At 35.0% G+C, this 19,649-nt stretch overlaps 1 protein-coding gene across 5 annotated transcripts in view; it reads left to right on the top strand.

Moving 5' to 3' along the window:
* Positions 1-331: 331 nt before the first annotated feature.
* The window catches only part of LOC120412467 (myosin-VIIa), a 41,151-nt gene continuing 21,833 nt past the window's right edge, over positions 332-19,649 (top strand). Inside the window, exons 1-2 of one of the 5 annotated variants that reach the window (XM_052707788.1) lie at positions 332-416; positions 4,259-4,635. The gene's annotated coding sequence lies outside the window, so the exon portion shown is untranslated. Of the gene's footprint in view, positions 417-3,709; positions 3,873-3,902; positions 4,636-19,649 lie in introns of those variants that run through there. The other 4 variants (XM_052707791.1, XM_052707789.1, XM_052707790.1 and 1 more) reach the window with 4 other exon arrangements.

Genomic DNA, 19,649 nt, shown 5'->3' with positions numbered 1-19,649 from the left:
AGTTTTTAGTTTTTAGTTTTTAGTTTTTAGTTTTTAGTTTTTAGTTTTTAGTTTTTAGTTTTTAAAATCATTCAAACCGAATTTGTTATTAATTATTCCAACAAGAACCTAAACACCTTCCAACTTCCAGTGCTCACCACCAGAGTTCACCCCAAGCCTCAGGTGTGCAACAGGTACGCTAAAGCATGAATCAGTGTTAGTTCAATGAACGAAAGCGGAGAAAAAGCTCGTTCTCTCAACTCTCACTGCAGACAGTCAAAGCGGCTTAACACAGACACCTGAGAGACACCTGAAGCAGCCACCATTCCAGCTCAATTCAGTTCAGCCAAAGCTGCCGTCGTGGAAAGTGGTGATTGTAAAGTGTGGGTGATCTGTACGGTCTCTAATGGACCTAACTTGGTTCGAGCATAATTAAGGTGAATTGTCACGCAACGCCCATAAAGTGCGTGGTCACACAATTGGAATAGATTCCCCTCCCGCCCTTCGGGTTTTGGAGAGCACATTTTTTCACCTTACCCTCGCTGTTTGCTGAACCTGGGCCAGTTTACGGCCGGAAATGCGAAGTGACAGCCATCGCTCAACCGTGAAGGAAAAAAAATATAGGGGAACCCTCCTCGCCGTATTAGCTGACGTTTTGCAGGTTCCCTCGGTAATTTCAAAAGAGAGTGTATTTTATATGGGAGAGGAACACAATATCTATAGGTTGATAAAGAGACCTGACTGTGGAGAACTGTGAGTGTGCGAGGAAAACACCTGTGAGGACGGTTTCTTTCGTTAGTTGGTTGGGCTATCTCTTTCAATGGCACGGAGTGGTGTAACCTGTACCCGGCGTACGTTTATTACGCATAATGTGTGTGGTGGTGAGTGAGCGAGTGGAAGATGAGTTGGAAGATGTGCAACGGAATTACACTCTGAAAATTGAGCAGGTGAGAGGAAAGCTCATTTTGGGCATTTCTGCTCTCAAGTGAGCTAATCCGGTTTGGAAGTGTTGGTTGAGTTTTAGGGTTTGTTTTCGGGTGAAATTTTACGTAATATTTTGAAAAAGAAAACAATTTTTGATGTGTAATCAACAACAAAAAAAAACATTAAAAAAAATTATGTTTATGAGCATATAATTACCGGCTTGTATTTCCATCGACCACCTAATATCAACTCAACAGTTCAGTACAACAAAGTAGCTCAGTATGTACATTGTGAGGTAAATAAAATATTTTGCAAAGCTATTCATAGAATTTCATTCCCATCAACTTTAAATGGCAAATTTGACCTGCAAGAGATTCGAGAATTTCCTTTAATTATCAAAATGTAATTTATGATTTTTAATTGACTTTTTTCAGCACAGTCATACATTTATCCAAGAAGACTAAACAAAGATGATAAATACAACGAGCGTTGAGAAAATCATTTTTTTTTTCATTTAAACGTTTTTCCCGGTTTTAGCTCAGCTTGGTGTAGGAAAGCGTAGATTTTCGAAACAAGTTCTGAAAAGTAGAACTTTTCAGCACTCAAATGGGTGCTCAGCTGATACATTCATTACTATTTTGCATATTTTTGGTAGTATAAAGCGTTTTGTCATATTATTTCTTTAAAATTTTGAATTTGTGATTGTTACAGGACACAGTAAAAAAATCATGGTAACATTATGTCTGGGAAGGGGTACATCTTTCATGTAAAAAAATTGTAATTTTACCTCTTAAAATGTGTAATTTTACCACTTTTTCAGTCTTAATTGAGGTAAAATTACAACATTAAAGAGGTGATATTCAACTTTCCAAAATTACTCCTTCCAAATTTACACTATTTTTTACTGTGGTTTTGAAACACACGCAAATATTCCTGTTTTCTTGACTTTGCTTATAATTTTTATTTAATAACAGTAACAAAAAGTTTTGTTCAATAAGTAAATACAGTCCAGACTCGATTATACAAAGAGCGACTATCCAAAAAATAATAATAATTATAATCCCATAAAATAAAAAATAAAAATAAAAAAATTTAAAAAATTACAAGCCATAGTCTCAACATTTGAATGAAAAAAAAAATGCATTTTACACTAGTTCAGTTATTTTGCAATCATTAGTTTTCAAAATGTAACATTTGGAGAAAACAAAAATTTTAGCGAAAAAAATTGCAAAAATTCTTAAACAAAAACATTTAATAAAATTTGTTAAAGTCTAAAATTTACTTTATTTTTTTCTTTTTCTTTCTGTGTGTTTTTGAAACCGCCATAAGTCAGAGGTATGAAAAAACAAAACATAATAGTTTATGCAACAAGTTGCAAAAATAGGATTTTTTCAGCACGAGTCGTACATTTATCCAACGAGGTTCACCGAGTTGGATAAATACGACAAGTGATGAAAAAATCAACTTTTGCAACGAGTTCCATACAACGTCTTTTGCAATCCAGAAAAACACCCTTTGAACAGAAGTAGGGGGAGAGGGGGTAATATGCACCCCCGGGGCAAAATGCACCCCTGCTTTTCTCGGTTTTTGGAAGAATTTTCCGGGGTAAAAATCATAGAAATTGGAAGCTTAACATTGCTAAACCATGCTGGAAAAATTTGAGCATCGCAGTATCAAAACAGCTCAAGTTATTTGCAAAACTTTAAAATGTTGTGTTTTCATCTAATTTTCATTGAACTTTCATTATGATTTTTGGACAATATAAAAAGCATTTATTGATATTGTGAGTGTTGAGGTATATAGTTTTTGCCATAATCTTCCTTATTCTGTAGATAGATGAGTCCAAAAACATCAAAAAATGCATTTTTAATTAAATTTTCTGCAAAAAGCGTGGTCGGGGCAAAATGCACCGCTTTGAAGCTCCTTTGTAAAAACAGCGGTGTCATCTAGTGGTAACTGTGAAAACTGTTGTTGTAGTGCATTTTGCCTCAATGTTGCGGTGCATATTGCCCCGCATGGTTGTTTGAAATGAATCAAAAATGTTTTTAGAAATTTGATATTTTCGAACAATTTTTAGGTTTTTTAAGACTTTTTTCACATGGATGACGAAGAATAATAGTTGTTTTAGAACATCGAACAAAATTCTTCCACAGTAATGCTGTAATGGTTGAGAAATCACAGTTTTCCCTTAGGGGGTGCATATTACCCCCTCTCCCCCTATAGGACAAATGTACATGCATTGAGTCAATGAATCGTGTAATTCATTTTTTTTTTGAAAAGTACAACTTTTCCAAACAAGTGCTGAAAAATTCAACTTTTCAGCATCCATTTCAGTGCTGAAAAGTAGAACTTTTCAGCGTTTGTTTTGAAAAGGGTTACTATTCCATTCTATTATTTTTTGTACAGAAAGTAGGCTGTTTCGTCGTTCAAGAATGACAGGAAAAGTAAGTAGTTTCACGACGGAATTGCAAAAAATGCATATTGGATCTTTGAAAATCTTGTGATAAATATCTTCCTTACTGAAATATTTAATAATTTATTTTGCCCATATTTTATTTACAGAAAAAAAATTCACTGTGATTTGATCGATTGATTGGCTAGTTTTATTATTTTTGATTTGTTGATCATCAATAATTTATCAGACATGAACTGGATTAAGAAGTTTGCTGAATAATTAAAAAAAAAAAACAGTAGGTTTAATGATTTAATAAAATAGAACAAATTTGTTTCAGCAATGTTTTGAAATTTGAGATGCATAATTCCAAAACAACTGAAAAAAGCTCCTCATCATTACGAAAGCTCTACCCTTCACGTGTATTAGTAGCAACTTCAACTCTCTCCAACTCCAACTCTCTCATCTCTCGCCAACAATTTTCCAACTAGACTCATGCAAGCCGAGTTCAGTGCGCCGTCGCACCAATGCAACCAGGTTAGTTCGAGTTGAACCGTGCTGGGCTGCGTACGCACACGTAAGTTAAGCTGAGCCGAGAGTGGTTGTGTGGCGAAGAAGTAGAACAAACTCCAGGGAGCTTTTGCCGTGCTCCACATAAAGCAGTGCTGCGAAAACTTTGCAACGGGGGGGAAGCTTTATTGTTTGATTTTCATCCATTTTCTTTTTCTGGTTGAGTGAGGAAAGTCACCGCACTTTGGGAGGGGTGTTTTTGGGGGAGACAAATGGGCTGGTTTTTGGATTGTGTGATCGTCAAAGTTTGGAATGTCGTCTGCCGCTGCTTAGTGTGATATCGAAGATCGAGGAAAAAGGGTGAAAAAATATTCAAATTAGGAGAAAAAAATATTTCTCCACCCATTTTCGGAGCGGAGTGTGAGTGTAATTAACGGCATTTTATCTCTTCAGAAATAACAAAATAAGGAAGGAAGAAGAAGTGAAGTGAAAGAAGAATACATACACACACACACGGGGCTCATCTGGAGAAGAGGTGCGCCGCCGCCGAGCAGTGGAGAAAGAAAAGTTAAGAAGAGTTTAAGTATAGAAAGTCAAAAGATACGCACATACATACTCACACATATACACGCGCATGTGAGGTGAGCTGAAGTTGAGAGGAAAATAAGAAAAGTTTTTTGGAAGCTGCGCCGCGCTTCTGGAACGAGTTCAAGTGTGATCTGCGTGGATCGTGTGCAGTGACTTTGCTCTGGGAGTTAATTGGATTACGCGAGAGAGAGGCAGCACAAAAAAAAGCTCTCTTAAGGGCCCCCGACTCATCATCCCAATTGGTAAGTTTTTAGCAAAAACGGTGGTGCAAAAATTTATGAATTCCATCATATTTTTTTCCTTGCTTTGCTTGCTGTACACATATGTGGTGAGTCCACCCAACCGAACCGGAGTTCCGCAAGCGCTTCTTCCCCGGGAGTTCGGACCGCACCAGACCAGACACATACGTGGAACTTTTCTCTGCTATATTTTCGCTCTTGGGGCAGTTCTCTGGGGGTTTCGCAATGCGAATTTCTTGATATTTTTATTATTAAAAATTAATAATAAATAAAATAAAACGACGGTTCTCGATTTGTTAGAAAAATGAACTTAATGGCACAGTCACTTGAAAAAAAAAATAATGTTATATCTACTAACACAGGTGAAATAATATTTAATTTGACTAAGTTTGACTTCAAGTAAAGCTACCAGTAAATTAACCAAATTATATTTAAACAAAACTGACCTTGCTGCTCCATGCTCCATGGATACTTATATTTCCTGCATTATATTCAATTCAAACAACAAAACGAAAAAACTTTCACAAGATTTCAAATCAAAAAGATGAAATAGTAATTTTGGCATAATTTTGTTAGTTCAAGTTAATTTCAGTATAGAAATCATCACATTTGATATTAATTCATTTTACTTGTGTAAATTATCCAATACTATTTTTTCAAAAAACGTTAAATTTATACCAAATTTAACGTTTTCGAAACTATTTTAAAGTATTTTTTGTGCCATTTTCTGGCTTTTAATTATTAAAAGTTGATTATTTATAACATAATACTGCATTGCAAGACTATTTTATTAGGCAGCAAAACACTACCTCTAAATTCCCTTTTCCATAATTGTGAGATTTAACAACCCACAATTGAGGAACGCATGAATTTAAGTAATTATTTCACAAAAAAAGTATCATACAATTCATAAAAGCAAAACAAAACTTAAGTTACATTGCTCCTAGCGCTTGAAGTTATTATTTTGTCATAAAAATGTACTCCTAGAGAGAACCAAAGTTTGTTTACATCTGTAAAAAAAAGTTTTCCGAATTTGAAATAAAATGTGAAAATTTGAGTCACTAGAAAAGCTTTCAAATGAAGGTAAAATCGATTCATTATGTTTTATTACGATTTTATGAACATCGGTCGATTTGTAAACTGTTTCGAATATTAGGGATGACTGTATGAAATTATTCCAGTGATTATATATTTTTTAAAAATAAATTCAATTGTTATTTTTTAAGGCTACCAGCTTTGAACTTAATTGGCATTAAAATATAAAGTATGCATTAAATCAAATGACTCAAATAAATTTACGAGCATTATGATATTTTTTATTTAAATAATGAAATATATTTATTTTTCAGATTACATGAACTTTGTAGAGGATACATTTATTAAACCAGGTTATTTTCATGTAGTGGCTAGTGATTTTTCGCGATTTCGCGGAAGCCGCGTAATCCGTGAAATTTGCCCTTGACCGTGAAATTTCGTGAATACCGCGAATGCCACAAAATTCCTTTTAATTAATGAACCATTTGTCCCTAGATATATTTGAATATTGAGTTTTTTATTCAGGCAATCCATAAGATTTTTAACAAGCATTTTTGAAACTCATTTTCAAAAATATTATTTATTACAAGGTTTTAGGAAAAGCTTCAACTAAATAAGCTTTGGTTGTAACATGCCTTAGATAACACAATTTGATGTTCAAAATATGAACACTTTTTTCTTTTTTAACATTTCACAAAGAATGTGAAAGAACGATAACGAAAGAAAAAAGACGCAGGCAGTTGAGCAATTTATTTTCGAATCCCTGTAAAATTTATTTAAATAAAAATGAACAAAATGCAAGGAAAGTCTGAAAACAATTCTGTTTAAAAATAAAGTTGTTTATGTTGTTAGCTATTTAAGCGCTTTGCTACATTTTCTAACTTTCTAGACTTATCAATGACAAATATTAAACTAAACTGTATTAAATGAAATTTTGGCTAAATACTCATATTTCCCTATTCCTGAAAAGCATTTGAGAAATTTAGTATCTCTTATTTCACTAATTCTACTTTTGGTGAATTCATCGATAAGTTGTGATTTTTAAGATATTAAAGGATGTACTTCGTTTTAAAATTAAATTTCAAAAATCTCAGTAAAATTAGGTTGGCAGAATCATGTACCGTGATATTGCCGTGAAATTCCAATGTTTTGAAATTGGCATGCCGCGTAATTTCAATTTTTTCGCCGTGAAAAATCACTAGCCCTAAATATTGTTTAAAAAGCATTTTGTAAATTCGTGAAAATTGTTAGGCCCTGTTTGTTAATGTATCCAATGTTATTGTATAATGTAGTTTAATCAATTTTTTAAATTGAAAAACTTAAAATGATACTGAGCATAAATAGCATTCATAATGATTTTGTGCGGAATTCCTTATCTAAACTTAATTGATTTTAAAAGTATGTTTTTGAATCTTACTTTTTTGCCAGAGAATTTCCTCTCTTTTGCGTTAAATCCAAAGCTCTTTTGTGCAAAGTGTTACTCTTCTAGCTCAGCCCGGTTGGAAATGGCTGTAGACGGAAGCAAGAAGTGGTAGGAAACGGGCTCATTATTGGCATTTTCCTTCTCTTTTCGGGATCGTCGTTTGCTAGACCCACCGGACTTGTGTGTGTGTGCTACTACTGCTGCTAGTGCTAGGAGATCACACCTTGGGAATGTCGATTTCGAAGGGGGAATAAAACTGTTTTTTTGTCATTTTGGGGCTTCCTTTCCGATGTTTAGGGGGGACCATATTTGGGATATTTCCATTTTTGGGTTTCGATTTTGCTTAGGATTTGGTTATAAATTAATTTGACTTTGTGTATATTTTATCATAAAACGAAGGAATGTTCGTAACCGGAACAAAACCTGCAGACCAAGCAAAACAGAACTGAGTGAGTTCGTTCGTTCATATGGATGTATGCCGACGCAATTATCACATTAAATTTTCCATTGGAATTGGAAGTTTGCAGTGGTGCAGCAGCAGCAGTCAGTGGTTCATATCGTGTCGGTGAGCAAACTTTGAGTGATCCCTCTCTATTGATTTGTGTAATGATTCGTGAAGAAGTTATTAGCAGAAGTTGCTGACGCAAAGGAATGTTTAATTTACTTTAATATTGTTGAAAGCTCGGAGAAGATGAAAATATTGTATCTGACTTAATCGTTGATTGATGCACACCTTTTATAGCTACTAGTTAATTTGTTATAAGCTACAATATGATCAATCTATAATTTGCAAGATAAAATTGTCTGTGAATATTTACTGACCAATCAAAGATGACTGCTTAGCAAAACTGCAGAAAAAAATACTCCATTAGGTCCATATCCATATCAGAATATTACAATTTGCTTATAACAAACAATGTGCAAAGGAATGGCAAAAACAGCAGTCTTAATACACCTCATACGTCTCGATTCGCCCAGATGACGAAAATGTTTATACAAATCAATACTTAACTTTTGTTCAATGTCAATTGCACATTAGGATCAGAGTCATTAAAAATAGACTTTTCCTTTACATTATAGGGCTTAATTGCGAAAAGACTCCACCTCCTGGGTCTCCTAAGTGTTAAGGTATGGTACGGAGAGAGGACACCAAATACCTATACTTATGCTTAGAATTTATTGCGTCCGCCTCGGGATTCGAACCGGCGACCTCTGGATTATGAGTCCAGTGCGCGGTTTAATTGATCCACAAAGGCAGACAAAAAACAAATTGATCAAATCAGTTTGGCACACAAATTCGATCAAGTTGAGGTTTGGAGTTAAAGAAAATGTATTTCGAGATGCCCTGATCATAATGATAATTATATGTGTGCTCATAACAACCATTTATGCAAGTTTATCCAGGCCGTACTTTAACACGTTATTGATACTACCTAGTAATAGTTGCCTAATAAGAAACATGCCCATGAGCGACGAGTTTGTACGGTCCCAAAGGGCTATCACTTCACCTGTCGCTTCAAAAATAGTAGAAATTGGAAATCTTTCCTTATTGAATTTTCATATTTCCAGAAATTTCTAGCATCTACGACTCACTACATAACTCCCAGTTCGTCGTTACCGCCCGTCCCCACGTCCAATAGCTCTAGAGCTAGAGCCTCATTAGGTGCCCATAAAGCACAAAAATTGACGTGGCGGTGGTATTTGGTATTTTTTGGGACTGTGTGTGGTGCAAGCCAGCCAGCGTGGAGAAAGCCAAAACGCTTCAAGTGGCGTCTGCTGTTGTAGTCCGCTAAGCCGGTTGTTGGGTTTGGCATTCTGGCCCATATGTTGTAACGGTGACATGGTCAGGTGACCATGGGAGAGGTTAAGCCACAAGCGAATAGGTTAGAGGCTAATCCGAGGGGTTGATTTTGTGTTTATTTGAGGGACTGTGGGAAAATGAGGGATTGGTAATTTGGATGATTTCAGATAGTTACCAAAACTCAAATTTGTAGCTGTTCTTCTAGACAGTTCACTGTATCATACAGACAGACGTGCAAATTACTGTGCTGTACAGCAAAATAAACTGAATTAAAAAAAATGAATCAGATGAAACGTGGGTTCGCCGTCTCTGCTGAAAACGACACAAGAGTTGAAATCGTCCACACAGGGCTTTTCATTCTCTTTTTTTACTTGTTCTGCATTTTCCAGCTCTGTATTTTTGTGTCTGTTCTGATGGTGCTTGATGTGTATATATTCATGAAAATTTCTCTACCGTGACGAGTCAAAGAGCAACAGCGAAAAAACGTACGTGAACGTTCGGAGCAATATGGGGTAAAAGTGCCCGTGTTGAGCACTCGTTTCGAACACCATGCTGATCGACCTTCAGCTACGTTACTTATGACGGCTGAATTATTCAAATTTCCCCCTCATGCTCACCATGTAATTTGAGCAACTGTCTATTAAAAACAGAACCTGGCGAGAGCGATCGATCGCGCCCTGCTCGCGAAACGAGGTCAGTCCAGAGGAGAAAATCGTGTCATACGTGAGGAGCGAGGCTGAATAGTTTCAAGGTTTTATAGCAGTACTTCGGGAACTAGTTTGGAGTGCCCAGCTCATCGGTGGACAAAACCGGTCTTCCCCCTTGCTTCCCTAAGGACAAAATAAAAACACGACCAAACATAAGCATTCGGTTCAATTCCGAGCGGCCAGCAAAAAAAAAAAAGGGGAAGTTGTCACCCTCGCGAAACCTGAATACCTTGCTTCGAGAAATCTGATCATTCTGAGAGTTGTGCTCTCTGTGTGAAACGAAAGCCGAGTGTCGTTTGCTGGCACTTTGGTGTGTGATAACGGTTTTCCGGATTCCGACGTGGTGGTGCTCAAACTGGAATCAAAATAAAAACAGCAAGAGCTCACAGCCGCGTAGCAGTAAGACCACATAGCGCGGGGTCCGTGAGCTCTGGAGTGGCCTCAAAGTTGGGCCAGGGAGTGATGAGTTGGAAGAAGATGTTACTTTCTGCTGACGTAGATCGCCGCCGCCACTCTGCAAGTCACTTGATGCTGTGCGAGGTGTGATTTGGAGTTGCACAACCAGCCACGTATTCTCGGTGACATCAGCAGGAAATTTATAGAAGGTGATGATGATGAGGTGGTCATTCTGAGGAAAATTAGCTGAGAAGCTCAAGATTGATTTGTTGTTCTTCATCCAAATTTTCATCAAATTTGAGTGTACTCTACATCAGTATCGAGATTTTCAATTTCCCCGAGCAAAAATTTATGACCAAAAAAAATACTAAAAGAAAAAGTATCTATTTAATATAATAAACTGCCTTACCCAAAGCGTTCTCAGTCTCAGATGGTATTCCCTACAAGCTGTAGGTCGAACTGAGTTTATATCTGGATGGAACACTTTTTTATTTGAGTTTGAAAATTGTGCTTTTTTTCACTAACATGCCAATAACTCTCTTTGGAGTCACCAATTGGGATGCTCTACCCTGTATTTTGTTGCATTTTTCAAGCCCTTTCAGATGCATTTTGAATTTTGAAATTAAATTGAATTTTGCCATTTGATTTTTGACGATTTTGAACATTCAAACTTTGTGTCCCGATTTGCCCCACTTCCCGTTGACCTAGAGTGCTCATATTTTGGCCAGATGCTAGTTTCCCGAGCAGACGGAAAAAACGCGGGAATAAAATTTTTTGATGTTTGAAAATACTATTCATTTTATGTTATTTATAACAAGATTTGTTATACGCCGTTATGATTTTTTTGTTATTGAATTGTTATTGTAATAACAGACTAATAACATTTTAAGTTATTCTTCGAACAAATCTTTGTTATTATTTTTTGTTATTTTAACAACTAATCCGATCATCCTAATAACAATTGGAGTTGTTCTTCCATAACAAAAAATTTTATTTCAGAGTTGTTTTGGCTCTCAAACAATGTCAAACCAATAACAAATTTTGTTATAATAACATAAACTGTTATTGTACTCTTATGCAAAAATGGATTTTGCAAGAATATTCCATAACACTTTCTGTTATTTTAACAGAATTTGTTATTGAAATAGCATGAATTTAGTTATGACCGTCTGTTCGGGTTTATATGTACAAACAACCCCTGAAAATTTCAGGCAGATTGGTGAGGTCCAAACGACATCCCATTTAAAGGGGTATGCTTGTTCGTGGACTCGCTCTTAAGATTTTCTCAAACTTTTCTACCTTGAGATATTACAATTAAACAGTATTGTTAGTAGTAACAAAATTTATAGACAATTTAAATAAAGTGCAATCGTTTTTAAATTTAGGGCAAATTTTAAATGTTATAAGTGTTTTTTTTTTTCGATTGGAGAATATTGATACTCAAAAAATAACTTCTGTAAATAAGCTGTGATCGATTTTTAATTAAAGAGACTTTATGGAATGTCAAGTTTGATTTTCGAAATTCGAATCAAAAAGTATCACAAAATGCATCATTACAGTTCTGCTACTATCAGAAATTTTCAAATTATCCATTAATTCCATTAATTCATTTGTACCGATTTGTGCTCTTCAGATTCAATGTTTATTTGAACTTGAAATCTAATTTCCAACACCTTAGGGTACGTTATCCATTAGTGGACCCTTTTCCTATAGTGGACCCTCTGAAGGGATTTTGATGAAAAATTCAATAAAGTCACAATTTCAAGCGTGTTGTTGTCTACAAATCATTTATTTGGCATGTTCAGCATCATTTAAAACAATGTTGACTGACATTGAATTGTCCTTTTCACCAAAATAAGTGTTTTTGAGTTTGACATCTGAAATCAGCCATGGCCACTAGCATTTTCACAACAAAACTGCATTTATATTTTATGATTGAATTAACCATCCAATCATTTTTAGACTGATTATTTAACTTCAGCAAGTCGAAATAATGTAAGTTTAAGGATCTTTACTAAAATAAAGCGAAGAACTGCCATTTTCGAGCAAAAATAAGGGGGGGTCCAATATAGGACAACGAAATGCAAACTTTTCCAAAAGTGGACCCCTGTTAATTTAACCTTCAAAAATGAAGAAAACTGTATATTTAAGCAAAAGTTTCTCTTACACATACAATAAATGCTTGTTGTAATCAACCTAAACGCATTTTTTTTTTCAATTATGAGTATAAATATAGCTGTTTTCATGTTAAAAGTACCAAAAATGCTGAGGCCGTAAGAATTTATAATTAATCAAAACTATAGCTAATTGTACTTAACTGAAGCATCATAATTGCAGTTTGAAATGATATTTTATAATAATAAATCAATAACAAAACATTTTTTTTAAATAAACATGCGTGGTTTTGTCAGCAACTGTAAACAAATCTATTATTTAGTTTCGGTCAACCATTTATGTAATTAATATGGAAAAATTGCATCAAGATTACTTTTTTTTAATTATTTTTATGTTTATAGTGGTTTTTGAAACGTTTTTTCTGATCTTTTTCGGAAATAAATGTGTTTAAATGTTTGTTAGGTTTTTTTGTTGTTTAAAGCTAAATTTGTTAACAAAACATATTTGTTTATAATGAAAAGTGAGCAAAATCCATCTTTTATTCATTATATCTATCATTAGACATACACCATGTCTCAAAACATCAAATATCGGTTAAATTTGGTATCAAAATAACAGTTTGCCTATAGTGGACCCGGGTCCACAATCGGATTATGGACCCGGGTCCACTATAAGAAAATGGGGTCCATAACAAGGCAAAAAAACTTTTTTTTCAAATGGCTATTTTTCTGCTCAAAAACAAATAACTGATGAAACAAATAGTCAAAATTGTTCAAAAGACTTCAGATTTCATTGTTTTGTACATAGGGTTATGAAAAAGTGCTTAAAATATTGAAAATTTGTGAAAAATGTGCTTCGGCTCTACTAGGGGGTCCACTAATGGTTAAAATACCCTACATGTTAGCAACAAAGATGGGAAGTTCATTTTGTTGAAGTCTCACCTATCTCTGTTGATGTTGTTAACAAATAGCAAAACCAGATAATCAACCCCTCACAATCGACAGCAGCACATCCTCTAATCAAACGCCATAGATTAGTGTCAATGATGAAAGGGCGGGTGTGCTGATCGCCCTTAATGATGATGAAGCACCGCCGCCGAGGGTTCAATAACAATGCCCAGTTGCGTATATGTTTTCTGCCGGGGGGCTGCTGCTTGTTACGTAAATTTATGTTCATTGTTTCACGTGACAACTCATCACATCATATGGATGATGATAGGCCACATGTGTCGCTGAACGTCTGTTACAAGATAAAACAGCGAGATAAGACGACCGTTGATGAGGAGTTGCAGATTGCTAGCGTCACGAGATCAGTGAGTCTGTTTCAGGGAAGTTCTTCAAAATGTTCTTCATTACCAAAAAAACTGACAAAACACACGTTTCTGATCGGAGTCTAAACAAAGTACTGTGCCTTATCAGATTGAGTTAATTCATTTACCGACTGGTTCACGTGTGCACAAATTATGAGTAGATTATTACCTCGGATCTCCAGCCAAGTCGGCTTAAACCCAACAGCATGCCCCGTGCATTTCCGTATCAGCTTAGCGGCCTATCTTGGCGGCGAAGAGATCCGAGAGGAAGGGTGAACGAGATGCGAGCAGTATAAGTGATTAATCACGTGCGGAACACATAACGCTGAGCCATGGGCCAGGAAGAAGATGAAGACGACGAAGAAGGTATAAGAAGGTACGATTAACTAGCGGGCGTGTGCGCTTAAGTCGCTGCTGCTGCTGTCTGAGCTTGAGCTGAGTGCGTGAACTGCTGGAAGGAAGTAGCGGTTTTTGGGATCCAACATGTGTAGTGTGCATGATTCTGCTTACGATGTAGAGCTAATTTGAGTCATTGCTTCTTGGCAGATCACGATTCGGATGTAGTCCACCAAGAAAAAAAGTGGCTGAACTTGACGCGTGAAAATAGAGTCCTACTGGAAGCACTATCAGTAACAAAAATATTTGTCATAAGCTTAGGAATCCCCTCAGGCGTGTGGTTGATAACGCTAGGTATGGATTGATAACGCCACTAGTTAATGCAATCGTCTACCTTGTGCAAGGTCAAGTAGTAGATTGATATCAGATTCCGAGAAAATTTAGTGTGACGTTTTTTGTGATACTAGTTTACCAGGAATTTTTCGATAACACAGTTTACATCATAATTGGGAACATAGGGAGCTGGAAGACTTGATTCTTAGCTTCTATCCCTTATTTTTTTTAAGATACTGAAAATTAATTAATCAATTCATTCGACATTTTTTTTCCTTTTTGCGAAAAATAAGTGTATTAACAGAAAATCAATAATTTGACTTAAGTTTTCCTACACTGCAAAAGAAAATCAAAATTCTTTTATTCTCTGAATTTTGACTCCTTTCGTTATTTAGTAATTGGGTTTTTCGAATTAATAAACAAGGAAAGGAGGTAAAGCTCCTTGAATGAAGGAATTTGGTAATATTTTTGATTTCAGTGTAGAGATCTTTTTTGCTTTCAATAATTGTTACGTTTATTGAGCAAACCCTCAATTTTGGTGTTTTAAAATAAAAATTGATAGACTGAGTAGATTTAATAATTAAAGTTTTTTTTTCAAAATTAGTATAAAAAGCACTTGTATCTAGAGTTTTTTAAAAGGTTGTATAAGTTATGGGATTCCCTCTGAGTATACGACTCTTTCAATTAACTATGATATGATGTTAATTTATTACATTGTACACTTTAAATACAAAATAAGCAATAAACATGTGTTGTAAGTCACTCTGTTTTACACAAGCTTTAAGAAATATGTAATTTCAAAAGCCGACTCGGTCCTAATCAGGTCCCAGTACCAAAAAGGACCTAATAAAAATAATTTTATGAAAAAAAGTCTCACCGGTTTTTAATGGATTTGTTAAGCTATTTAATTTTGAAAAAAGCTATATAATTTTGAAAATTACAATTATTTTTATTAAAATAATTGTTATTTAAAGTATTTCAGTTTATTAAATAGTTATTTCGAAATAATCTAAAAAAAATTTACAATTTCTTATCATACTTAACTTGTCACCAAATTTTGTTCTTGTAATCGATTGAAAATTAGATGTTATTGCGAAAAATAGTGCACGTACAGTCGACTCTCTGTGTGTTGTTATTGAAGGAAATCGTTGTGCGACCGACCAACAAAGAATTAACAATTTGTTTATCGAGATATGGAACAAGCACTAATAGAGAGCCCACTGTAGTTTTACTTCTGATGTGCTACTTTTCAAATGAACTAATATGATGAGAAGATATCTCCTTATCCAAAATCCAAACCCGAAAAAAAAAAAAAGAAATGCTAATTTTGGCATTCCACGTCGAGTTCAATGGCTTATCAATTCGACGAATTCAATGTATTAACCGTTATCAACAGGTTCGCTTCTTTTGTTATAGCCCCAAAATCCAACTTATCTGTCGTATCACCTTTAAAGGAATGTTATAGATAAGATGGTTCAATGTTTGAGTCTAACCCCAGAATTAAACTTCAGCTTTTGTTTTGTCTTCTCCCCTTCTAAATTGATTTCCGTTTTGAAAATATCCGCTTAATTTTCAATTTCGTTCCAGCTGGCATTTGTCGCTGCACAATTTTCCCTGGCGGTGCGTCACGCAAATAATAATAAAAACATGCTTTATTTGGGAACTTTTCCATTGTGTCAATCTGGGAGAGCAAATCTTGGGAGAAGGGTGTTACTCAACAGCGAAAGAAAACGCGAAAAACAACACAAAACTGGACAATTTCATCTGGCAGCACCTTATGCAACACCATAAAACTGTAACAGCTGTGAGATAATTTGCTGCGACGACTAAGTCAACATTTATGGCTTAATGCTGATGTTTGTACAAAGAGAGACAATTTCCACCCCGAATATTTGCCAGTCCGGGTGCGAAATCGATTTCCGATTAAGATTCAATGGGCCACAATCACTTTCGAATGGTGGGCGATCAGCAGATTTTGATTTTATGCTGCACCCCACCCCTTTTTGATGTTGTCCAACCGAACCGGTGTGTGAAATTTGAATATTGCCAATTTTAAGCCTTCGTGGCGGCGACGACGGAACTTATCATCCATCTTAATTGTGTCCACCGAGTGTGGTTGGTGGATATCCGCAATGGGACACACCAAGACTTTCACTGCGCCGAAATCGTGTTGGCATGTTCAACATATTTGCGCATTATCTGGGGGTTGGAATGGACGGACGGAATGACTACCGGAACGACATGCCGAATAGCAGATGCAAACACTTTTTATGTGCGATTGTTGCCAAACGATTGTTACACGGCCACTGAGTCTAGCATTGAATGCTGAATTAGCTTTATGTCTTCATCAGCTTTGGTGTGCCGAGTAGTTCACGAAAAGTAAACCTTATTTCAATTAAATGTTTGACGATAACTTTGAGTTAAGATTAGATAACATTAAAGTGTTCATCAAGCTGAAGGATTTAAACAATTAATTTAGCTGAAGTATGAACGAGTCTCGTTTGACAAATGCTCGTGATTTGAATATATTTTCCAAAAAATATTTGGTTTCGGATCGAACAGATTCCAAAAAAAGAAACTCCGATTTCTTCAAACTATTGAAAAAAATGTTCAAAAAATCATTTCACTATTGAAACATTTCATACCGTTACACAAAAAAAACCGATTGACATTACATCAAACCCTAGAAGCTTACCCCGAACGGCATGACCAATCACAAATTATTGGCTCAACTTGTACAATTATTCGCTCAGCCTACAAATAAGGTCACGACTGCGTTCGGCGTGCTGTCACAGCGCTTTTTCAAACACCCCACGGGATAAAAAATTAAACTTGCCAGCGGCTGAGCCGCCACCCACGTGCCACCCACTTCGTACCAGTCTGCTCCTTCTGGGCCGTGACAAATTTCGATTTATGTCACGCGAAAACAATGCGCCTTCTCGCGCCAAAGTCAATCCACGTAACAGAAGAAGCAGCAGGCAGAAAAAAAAACAGGCAGAGTCTTGAAAAAGCGAGCTGTTTTCGTCTTGCCTAATATTGTGGGCTTGGGACAGCACCATTTGAAGTCATCATCCGCGCCCGCCCGCCATGGGAGAAAAGATGAAAAACCCCATTTAATTGAAATTAAAACACCCATTTCCTCTGAAAAATGATGCAATTTCGCTGACGCGGCTGTTGTTGTTTGTGGCTTGATGAAAAAAAAAAAGCATCATTATTTCGTCAATTTATATGGGTGGCTAGTTAGTTAGTTTGTTGCCTGGTTTGAGTTTTTTGTTGTACAGTAGCGCAGCTGGATGCTTCCCCCTTTTTTGAACAATTGTTTTAATTCCATCTTTACCGATTTGACAAGCTTTTATTTCTGAAGAAATGTATCAATTATTAAGAAGTTTTATATATTTGATCAAATTAGATTGAAACAAACTTTTAGGTGAATCAATCTTACAATTTTTATTACTTTTTTCGAAAGGGAAAGGTTACATGGTTGTTTTTCCCATCAGCTGAGTGATTGTCCATCAGCTGGAAAATTGTTGCCTCCCCCCCTTACCAACCTTCCCTCTCCTCCTGAAGTGGACAGTTTCGATCGTCCACCACGTGTGTGGTTTCTTTCACTAAATGCCCCGATGCCGTGACGCGGCGATCGGGGTGTTATCGATCGAAGCTTAATGATCGCACATCAAAAAAAGGTAACCGCTCAATCATACGGGAAAATGCTCACGTGGAAAAAGAGACTTGAACGCCGCGTTCAGCGACAAATTTTGTGATTGATGTCTATCGCGAATGGGGATTTAAGATTAAAATCGGTTTTGTGAGATGGGCGGATGCGTGCTTGTAGATGAATAACTTGCATGATGTACACATGATTACTTCTTTGAATGAGGCTCAAAAGAAATTCTTTCAAATTGTAGATAGCTCGATCAATATCAACTTAGGGTATGTTTAAAAACTAATGGCGATTGTCCACGCTCCATACAAAAAAAGTTTTTTTTAGTTTACTAATTGAAAAGTATTTCATATCAGATCTACAACTATTTTTTGAAGATATTGTTTCTTAGAATATTCAACAAAATGCAGATAGTTTCTTTATACCACAAAATTCCAAATAGATTAAAAACATTTATCAACACTTTTTTAAAAGAAAACGCAAAAAATAGCTTTTTTATTTTAAAATTTTTGGAAAATTTATTTTAAGTAATCAACGATACAACGATCAACAAATTACATTTAAATATTTTGAAAATAATTTATGTGTTTTAATTAATTTGATTAGTAAAATAACACATATTGAAATCATATTTGTGATTTGTTTTGCAATGTATTATATTTTTTCTTGAATTATCATTAAATGAAACTGGTTTTAATGAAGTTTTGCCTGAACTTTATTAAAATACTAAAATTTCCCTATTGCTGAAATTAGGGAAAGCAAAAAAACAAGAAAAAATATTGCACTTATTTTAATGATTCTAGTTTTGATGGATTAGAAGATCAGGACGTGCTTCGTTTTGGAGGTATTTAAGCAAATTAATTTTATAAAATCTCAGTAAAATTAAAACAGATGAATCATAAATTCAACTTTTTTTTATTATGTCCTAAAACAAATGTTAACATTGAGTGTATCCCTTTCACACTTTATGTCAATATTCATTGGAGCAAGCGGGATACACTTAATGTTTACATTTGTTTGTAAGACCTTATAAAAAAATTAAGAATTCAACTGACGGAAATTCTTCAACATTTCCCAAGATCAATCATATACTCCTTTTTTCAAATAAATAATTTGTGTAAACTTTTAAGACACTTTTCTGTTAATGATTTTGCCGCACAATTTCGATTTTTTGCCGTGAAAAATCACTGGCCTCCCCAGTCAATAGTCAATAATCATTGAAAAAATAAAAAAAATCCCTGAAAAAATAAATTTGTTTTTATTCTCTTAGGGTCACTTAACCTGAAGAAACTTTGTGTCTGAAAGCATATGAACAAAAATAAAAGGACAAATACTAAAATACTGAAAATAAAATAAGAATGACAGAAGACTGAACATAGGAAGACTTTGAAATTGTCCAGGTAAAAAAATAGTATAATCTATTAAGCATATAGAATTTTACATCACATAACAACAAAAAACATTTTTTTTTCGCTGAAAAAAAAATCATTGGGAAAACTCGTACAATTGATTGAAAGCTATTTAAAATAAATTGTCCAACGTTTATTTTTGTTTTAAATCAGATTGGGACTTTTGATTTTTGCTAATTTTGAATTTTTGGTCCACAAATAAAAACAATCATAAAAAAATAGAAAAAAATATTTTTTTTTTTATAAATTCTTCGATATTTTACAATTTTTCGGTAGTAATAATGTAAAAATGCGTCTTGTGATACTTTTTGCTTTAAAATATTGAAAAATGAGATTGAAATTTGGTTGATTTTTAATTCTTAGCCTCTACCTTGACCAGAGCCAAGGGACTACACTTAAAATACCGTCAACTGGGGCGAATCGGAACTACCTGTGCTGTTTTTAGAGCACTTGAAACTTGAAAAATTGGAAAACGATAAACTGTTTTTGTTG

Source organism: Culex pipiens, chromosome 2 (assembly GCF_016801865.2).
Source record: "Culex pipiens pallens isolate TS chromosome 2, TS_CPP_V2, whole genome shotgun sequence".
In the NCBI taxonomy this organism is placed as follows: domain Eukaryota; kingdom Metazoa; phylum Arthropoda; class Insecta; order Diptera; family Culicidae; genus Culex; species Culex pipiens.
This window is presented reverse-complemented; position numbering and strand designations above follow the sequence as displayed.